Raw genomic sequence first — 9,370 nt, 5'->3', positions numbered from 1 at the left:
ATGACTTTTACATAGGTAATAAGTTACATTTTATAAAATTGTAAAAAAGGTATAAAGATGTGATGTCTGTGCAGGGGAGATACTAAAAATAAATAATTGGTAACTGTCGATTTTGTATTCAGAGAAAAGTGCAAATTTAAAAATCTCATAGGATGAAAAAACTTCATGACTCACGTTGATTAACAAACTGGTGTATTTTCATATGACTACATATAAGGGTTCTCTTAATTTCGGGTCAGTTATTTTCTTCATCAAGAATGTTAGTCAGACCACATTTTACCAAAACTGAAAACATTATTTTTGTAAGGAAATTTACTGAGATATTTTTTGCACATACCCGCAAAAATACGCAAATGCTTCTTCCACTTCGAATTCTTCTTGAAATTCCGAAAAATTTCTCTCGATTTCTATAGATCAAACATGAACTTTTGTTTCTTTCCTTTCAGGTCCCCGATCCTGATGAGAGATTTCATCATGTCTCCGCCTGTAACGTTACTACCCCTCGGTGGTTTTGAGAGGGAGTACATAGACATCAGGCGAAATATTTGTCCAACCTGAATAGACTCAGGATGGCTATTGCAACCTCCAGCTGCCCTCATCATCCCAAAAAATATGCTAAAAGTTACAATTATTGGTAATAAGCATTTCAACAAAAATGAAAATTACTTCCAAATGGTCTTGGTTTAGCCTTGAGGTCATTAAATATTTGAAGCCTAATTCAGACAGATATCTGCACAAATCTAAAGTGCAGGATATTGTGGCTTGAAATCCTTCATAGGTTGATTTTGACAAAAAAAAGTGGGGAGGAGAAATCTGCTGCCATAAATCTAAATATATAAGGAAATTATCCAGTTCCTGTAAATTAATTTATGGAACTTATTAACATGGACATGAGGATATGAGTCATTTTATTATTTTTTTTTGCACATTCATTCATTGAACGAATGACGTCTGTAGTAGTAGTTATAAACTTTATTGAAACAATGTTAATATGCCATTTTGAATATTTTCGTTGATTCATACTCAACCAAGTTTTCAAAATGCCCAAATTCCACGCAACTTTCTGGAATCTGGAATAATTTTAGTATGGTTATTTTGGATCGAAGGATTCTATATTGATGTACCCTGAAAACCCTGATATTCTTCTTCTTTATTAAATTATTCCTCAAACACTTGATCAGGTGAGGAAAATCTGAACCTGAACACATTCCTAATTTTCGCGTTTCATCCATGGGGTGTTCACACCATGGTTCGTTAGTGTTCTCTATATTCAGGTGTTTCCACATTTTTCTATTCCAGCTTGCCCCATCACTGGTAATAACATCTCTGTAGAGTCCTGCATTTTCGCATAAAATAACGCATCCAAGCATAATTTTAGATAATATCTCTCCTGATATCACCCCCACTTAAAAAACAGGCTAATGCTTGGAGACCATGCCCTGCGAATGGTTGAAACATTATGAACAAAGCATGATCTCCAAGACTATTTTCCATTTTTTGTGAGGTGTGATGTCCCAAATCAATAAATCCAACAAATTCTATTAGGTTTTTGTCAAATTTTTTAGTTTTTGATACTTTGCATCCGTGCCGCACCCACACTTCCATATGCTTGGTTTTTTCCTTCAGCATTTCAAACACTTCTCTTTGAAATCCAAAAGAGCCATCAACATTTCTGATATAACTGAAGAATACAACAAAAATTTCAAGTATTGTAACTATGATAGAATAATCACTGTAGATAATCACCTTGAAAGTGTGCTTGGACATGGCAATGGCAAAATTTTATTTTCCCTGATATGATTGTACAATTTTGAACTTTTAATTTTCATGGGGATGCAGGATACACCCAATCAAGGTTATAACGCACTCCATTTTTTTTACAGCGGCTTGAATAGTAACAGGCTATAACCATGTTCTGTTGAGCAGCAGGTAAATCTTTCATTAGGAAATCCAATTTTTTTGTTTCATTCTTTTCCTTTTTTAATCTTTTGATGACAGAATCTAGTTTTTTATTTCTATTCCTCAAGTAAATTATTTTTTTATTCGTTCTTCTAGAAACCATGCTTTTTTTTGTCCTGCATCCTTGATCTATTTTTGAAATAAGTGTAAGCAGTACATTCTTTTGAATTAGCAGAAACAAAAATGTGGCAGTTTTTGCTCTGAGCTATACATATTTTTCAACGGTTTAATTTTTTAATGTAATTTTCTGAATCCTCCACAGTTGTTACATATTCCATCACGTCTATGGCTCTGTTTATAACTTGAGCCGAAATTGTTTTTCTGTTAGTACAACTGTTCTCTCCAAATAAGGCATATTGTCATTGTGGAGTCCTATTTTGGAGAATACAATGTGGATAGGCAATTTATGCATACTCTAGTTGGAGAGAAGTTGGATCGTCAAATCATAACTCTTGATTAAATCGAAAAGGTTTGTGATGATATCGAATGTAGTATCAGAAATCTTTCTTTTTTTGTTTGGAGATGGAAGATTTGGGAAATTGGAAATTGGGGGATCTACTGTGAACGGGTGTTTCATCACTGGAACTTTGTTTCTAGGAAAATAATTTTATGCATATATTTCAACATCAATTTCACAGGTAGCTTGTCGTCCTAAAAATAAATGGACTCTTATTATCAGTAGTAAGATATACAAACACAGACAAATGAAGTCTATCATGAGTTCTCGCTTGCATTTATATAATTGCTCTTTTACATGTAGATTTATTACTGAATGCAGAACTTGAAAATTAGTTCCAATGAAGATTAAACATGGTATTTCAAAGAGCATTTCATTTGATATCCAAAATTATTCCGATGAATTAATATAGTTTCAGTATATGTAGACAGTTAGTCCTGGATAGAAAATATCTATAACTCACCTTTGGTACTCGAAAAATTCGGATATTTTCATCTCTATCTCTGGATTGTCCACAGAAAAATCAGAAGGACATTTTGGTAAAATGAAAGTCTTATACTTTCCTCAAAAATAATGAAAATCCGAATATCAAAAATATGAACACAAATTATGAATGGCAAAAACTATCAACACTACATATAAACACTAATTATTACTCGCAAAAATTATCAATACAACACGTTTACCAAAATAAATTCGAATACTTATTTGAAATAAGAATCTGTCATATATTTTTAAAAGCGCTACCTACAGTTGACTTGAGGAAACTTATCTCTTATTTTCAGAATAGGAAAAACAAAAGCTAATCAGTGCATACACCATGTTTTTAGACATCTTAGTATAGAAGCTTTGAAAAATGTCAATGAATTGCATATCGATCATACATTTTAAAATCGTTTATTGATTATCCAATGTTCCAAGTTCCAATGCTCTACCGGTATAAGACCAATCTATGATATTATTTTCTCATCCGCAAAGAGACAAATAAATTATATAGGGTATCAACCGCGATAACCTATTAAACGTTTATAAAAACTTTTTTTTAATAATGATTATCATAGCCTACTAGAATTAGCCCGGGTGTCCACTGGAAGCGTACTCGAGCGGCTACGCGCTCATGAGAAACGAGCGTGAACGTACGGCAAGCCGCTACAGATCCCAAGTAACGTATTTCAATACAGCGTTGTCCACTGCAGGCGACTTTGAGCGGGCGTTTTCAAGCGGCTACGAGCTCGTACGCGCGATCCGCCTGAAATGGGATCTGTAGCGAGTGTAGCGCGTGCACGCCCGTTGGCTCATTCATTTCAGTCCGGTTAAATTGAGATTCAGTAAAGATTTTGTGCCTATAAAAGATTTCTATTGCTTAAATGGCTTCATCAGTGACCGAATTAAATCATCTTGGCTTTTTTCCTTATAAGACATAACTTTTGGCGGCCAAAAAATGGGTTTTTTTGTAGTTTTACAATCATATGTCTTCAAGAAATATGGATATCGACTGATTACTTGCGAGAAAAGCTATATAGAGTACTGAATTCTACGTCGAATGAGATCAAGTGTGTACTTTTTCTCACTAATGGATCCCAAAGGGACAATTTCCTGAAACATTTTAAAATGTTATATTTCATATTGATTTCTCGGAAAAATCTTTGGAAGCATCTTATATATAAGAGAAGTATAAAAACGTATAAAAAAGTTGTAAAGCATTTAATTTCCAATCGATTGAAAACACGCATTCATTACACAAATACAATTTTTTCGTTAAGATTTCAGATTTAAAACGTCATAGACGATTTCGTGGTCATGGACAGTCAACGACAATATCTCTGAAATTTTGCTCAACATTCATATACTCTAATTTGGAAACGGGTTGAGGAACGCCGCCTCAATCGAGAATTTAGTGATCTATAATAAAAAAAATTGAGCTTTGTTTATATTCAGTTTTTCAGGGGAGATAAAATCGAAAAAAAAAAAATAGAAAACACGCATTTTTGGTCACCAAAAAATTAGCTGAGGAAGAAACCTAGGATAGTTCTTCTGGATGAGTCGTTCAAACAATTGATTACTTATTGGAAGAATTGTTTTTCGTTGTTTTCATCGCATTGTCAGTAAAATAAAATTCGATTCATTCAGTAGTAGTTGGGAAATATATAAGGTCCGTTCTTCGGTTGACAGTAGAAATGGTTGAATTCTCGATTTGATTTTGGCTATAAAAATTGCAGCCATCGCAAACAACAAGCAATACTGGATTGAGAACGATCCTTCGGCTTCAACACTGAATTGAACGCACGAAGCCGCCTCCAGTGGACAACCTCTGTAGCGCCGCGCCGCCTGTTTTGTAGCGGCTACAAACGTTCGTTTCGCGTGAGCGTGTAGCCGCTCGAATACGCTTCCAGTGGACACCCGGGCTTAGAGGCCGGAATGTTACTCGAAACTGCGAAGTTGCCGTAATGACATCGGAGGGTCCATAGACAAACAGGGAGTGTTACAAACATTACGACATTTGGAAACGCTACCAGTATCCCGGTATTTTACGTTAGAATTTCGACGAGAAACGCGGTAAAAAGTTTTGTTTTTTAGTTTTTCGGTTTGTTCGTTGGTGTTATCAGTGTTCTGAGTGAATAGCAGTGATAAAAGTACGAGAACAGTGTTTGTGTAGTGTGTTATCCCTAGATAGAGTGTTACGTTAGCAAATAATATAATTTGGAGTTTCATTATCTGGAGTAATCAACAGGTACTCGTGCAGTACCGCTGTCAGGACCGGCAAACCGGGCACCCTGCATACCGGGGCGGCAGATTCTGGAGGCGGCAAATCAGTTGATGAAACGATACCAATTTTTTAACACAATTTTTTTTTCAAGATCGAAACGACAAACATTATTAATTATTAAAGTGAAATCAAAAAGGCGGCTTTTTACTCTTGGACGCCAAACAATTCACATATGTTCTCAAAGGCAGCGTGAAATTAGCGAAAAGTTGGTAAAACAAATTCTGAAACTAATCTCAATATTTAGTACTCAATTTGTTCTAATTTGTTCCGTATGAAACTTTTCAAGCACCCCTATAGTTTTTGAGTAATTCGCATTTCTATGATTTGGAGCTGACTTCACACTCAGCACCAACATTTTTCAATTTCGAAAAAATTTTAATGCCAATATTTAGTACCCAATTTGTTCTAATTTGTTCTGTTGAAATTATTCCAATATCTCAATTAGAAATTTCTTTATTCGCATTCAAATCCTTAGTGCCCAGTTCACACTCAGCACCAACACTTTCTGCTTTCGAAAAAATTTCAATGCCAATATTTAGTACCGAATTTGTTCCAATTTGTTCCGTTGAAATGACTTCAATATCATTTTTGGTTTTCGAGTAATTCACTTCACAATTTCACTTTTTTTTTACGCCATTATTTTGTGTCTAATTTGTTCCAATTTGTTCGATATCATCAGTAATTTTTGACTCATTAACGATTTCCTTTGTTTCACAGTTCGCCATCTATGAAAACCAATGTGTACTTAACAAGCTTTATTTGATACCCTGATGGGAGGGGCTCCTCGAAGGCGGGGGCAATGTGTTAAATCAGATATGTCAAGATTACGGCTGTTTTCATTCAACACTTCGCAGGTGGCCATCTTATGCGCCATTCTTATGACAGAAACGGTGAAAATGTAGCGGCGTTAGGGGCACATAATATTTTGAAAATATTTGTCGCTATTTCCACATCAAAAACGAAAATTTTTTCACTTCGGAACCGAAACACAGGCTACATGCACAAGGTGGTTAATTTCCTTATATAGGTATATTCCTAGAGGTATTAATAAAAAGTTTTGGTTCCGTGATAAGTTGTTTCTTTTTTAATTAATACTAAAATTCATTTATATAGCTACAGGTTGTTCTTTGATATTCTTCAACGCTCCTTCTATGAAGAGATCATAACGATATCAGAATCTCTCAATATTTTCTATGAGGTATGAAAATAGTTTTTCATACCTACGTATGTCGCTTTCCCAATGAATGCTAGAACTCATAGAGAGAATACTATACCTATGTATTAAAATCGATAAGGAATATTTGTACACAGGGTTCTTGGTTGGATGACCTTCTCTAATTATAAGGAAAAACCAGATATCTTATATTCAAGAAGATTATGTATACTTGCATAAAACTCTCACAATGACATAGCCTGAAGTGTTTTTGGGGGATGGGAAACCCAATGTTGTTTTATGGTTGTTTGCCAGTATCTAGGGTGGGGGTTCGAGAATTCTGGGAGGCCCTACCTATCTACGCCTATGAATCCTAAATTCCTTCGAAACATTTATATAATGATAAGTTTTGTTGATGAATTATATTAATTACAATATTCATTCAAAAACATATTGCGAAATCTAACGGCCGTTTTCAATAACCTATCTATCCATCAAAAAGGTGGATAGATAGATACTAGGGATAGACAAATCTGTCATTCTGTGCTTGTTTACGTTTCAATAGTCTATCTGCACATAGCGATTCTTACTGGCCGCAGCGATCTATCCCTTCCTCTGAAATGAGGTCAGATTGACAACCAGAGATAGGAACTTTCATTATATATGCGCCTACCTGCGTTTCAAAGAAATTTGAAGTAAACCATCGATTGTAAAAAGTATCTCCGGTAGTTCAGTTTTTTGATCTGTCGAGTTCGAGCAGTAAGGGGTAGAGATAAGCATTGGAAATTGTTATCAGGGTGCATTTCAGTGCTTTTTTCTTAACAATTGAATTGTTATTAACTTTAAAAAATGGATTATTTGAGTAGCGTCGATAGCGACATGGAATTATTAGAGATGATTGATAATGAAGAAAGTGAATCGGAAGAGACCCAAAAAGCACGAGTTGATTACATGATTATTTTGAATGATTACGAGTTCACATGTAGAATTCAACTGAGCAAAGGTGCTGTGAGTGAATTATTGGATTTAATTAATCCATATTTGAGGGCGCAATGTGGGAAAATTGAAACCGAAGAGTTGAAGGATTCGGTCAATCTTCTCCAACTCTCCTCTTCAATTTATTGTTGGTAGCATTAATAGCTCTGCTGGTAATAACCCCATCAGCTGCTACAAATTGTACCAAACGCATGGCCTCTTCTTTAGTCATTGGTTTTGATTTAGGCTGAAAAAATCATTGCCTTCAGAACTTAAAATTAATGAACAATGAATATCGATAACAACGGCGCTTTTATTTGAAGGTACTTACGGTTGAGGAATTCATTTTCAAGTAATGCGTGGTTGAGAATCTCGATCAACAATTATTGTGATGTATTTATTGCCGTATGCACCTTTCATTGAACGACGTTTAAGCATAGAATCTCTATGGGAAAAAAAGACATTAAGGAATTAAGCTCGTTTTATGAAACGGTGCATACGGGTATGTAGTCACACAAACACGATTAACCTTCTATACATAATATTCAAATATTTACACTTTCTAACGCACTCCAATATCTCAAACGGTAGAAATGAATTAATGATGTGAGGTCTTATATTAGTGTTCTGTGGCCTGAGCTGAGTAGATTCCTATCTATCCTTGCCTTGAGATAGATAACGTCAAACCATAATTGTGAAATGCAAACCATAGATAGATAACTACAAGGATAGATAGGCAGACAAACTGGAGATAGCGATCTATCCCTTATCTTGGATAGGTTATTGAAAACGGCCGTAAATCCTCTCTTGAATAGATATATATCAAATAACTGGAATCGTCACGAAACAGCCTATATAATACACGATATGAGGTTTTTTGCCGTTGACTTGACCACTTCCTATAAGAAAACTAAAGGAACATCAAAGAATACTGAGAGTAGGTACATAAACATAATTTTCCTTGTCCATTGTCTCCTCACGAGCATCTTTTACAGGGTTACTAGAAGAAAACGGATGACACATTCTCGAGCTCTTTTTCCTGAGTAATTTAGATCTGAAAACAGAACCTGCTTATTATTTCTAGAATTTGAGTTATAAACAAAAATTGAGAAATTGCCATTTTCAGTAATGCTACATAGGGAAAGTAATTCGACAATTGGTAATTCCGATCACAAAGTATTGAGTTTATGAAAAATAAATGCATATTCAACAGTCGCTATGGAAACAACTATGTATGTAATTATTGTCTTATTATTCAAAGGCGCGTATACATCTGAGCAAAATAGCCGAATGAGCACGCCGCACCGAATGAGCGTTTATGCGGACAATTTTTCTTTCCGACGCACGAACAGCATGAGCATGTGTTCGGAGCCGCTCCAACGGATGTGTCAGTTCAGTGCTCAAAAAACGTAAACGATGGAAACTTATCGGCTCCGCGCAACATGAGGGCGTTCGGTGCGGTGTGTTTTGTCCGTCCACATCTGAATGCTCATTCGGCGCGATGTGCTCAGATGTGTACGCGGCTTTATAGGTCATCGCGGTGAATCACCCTGTATAAAAATGAACGCAGTATAATAAACTGGCTTGTCTCTTTTTATCTTTCCAATTTATTTGGCCACCTTCATAAGCCGCGTACACATCTGAGCAAAACAGCCGAATGAGCATTCAGATGTGGACGGACAAAACACACCACACCGAACGTGCTCATGTTGCGCGGAGCCGATCCGCAATTTGTCGGTCCATCAAAGAAAATTCGTGCTCAGTGTGGACGGGTTTAGTTGACATCTATTCCTCGAACTGAACGCACACATTTAAATATAGATTAATCGCAAGAAACGTGTTTGAATTCAATAAAATAATATGAAAACCACCCAATTTTGTCGCCCTCACTCTGAATGTCGTGCAAAAAAAAGTGCTGTTGAGGTTACGGTCTCGACTTCTATGTAGATCTAGATATAATTGTGAAGACCATCTAGTACGCCGTCGTCTCTTCTACTTTAGCAACTCGTACAGAATTATGAAAGAGGCACTAGCACAACCCAAGCTTTCCATCCATAGA

The sequence above is a fragment of the Coccinella septempunctata genome, chromosome 5 (assembly GCF_907165205.1).
Source record: "Coccinella septempunctata chromosome 5, icCocSept1.1, whole genome shotgun sequence".
In the NCBI taxonomy this organism is placed as follows: domain Eukaryota; kingdom Metazoa; phylum Arthropoda; class Insecta; order Coleoptera; family Coccinellidae; genus Coccinella; species Coccinella septempunctata.
This window is presented reverse-complemented; position numbering follows the sequence as displayed.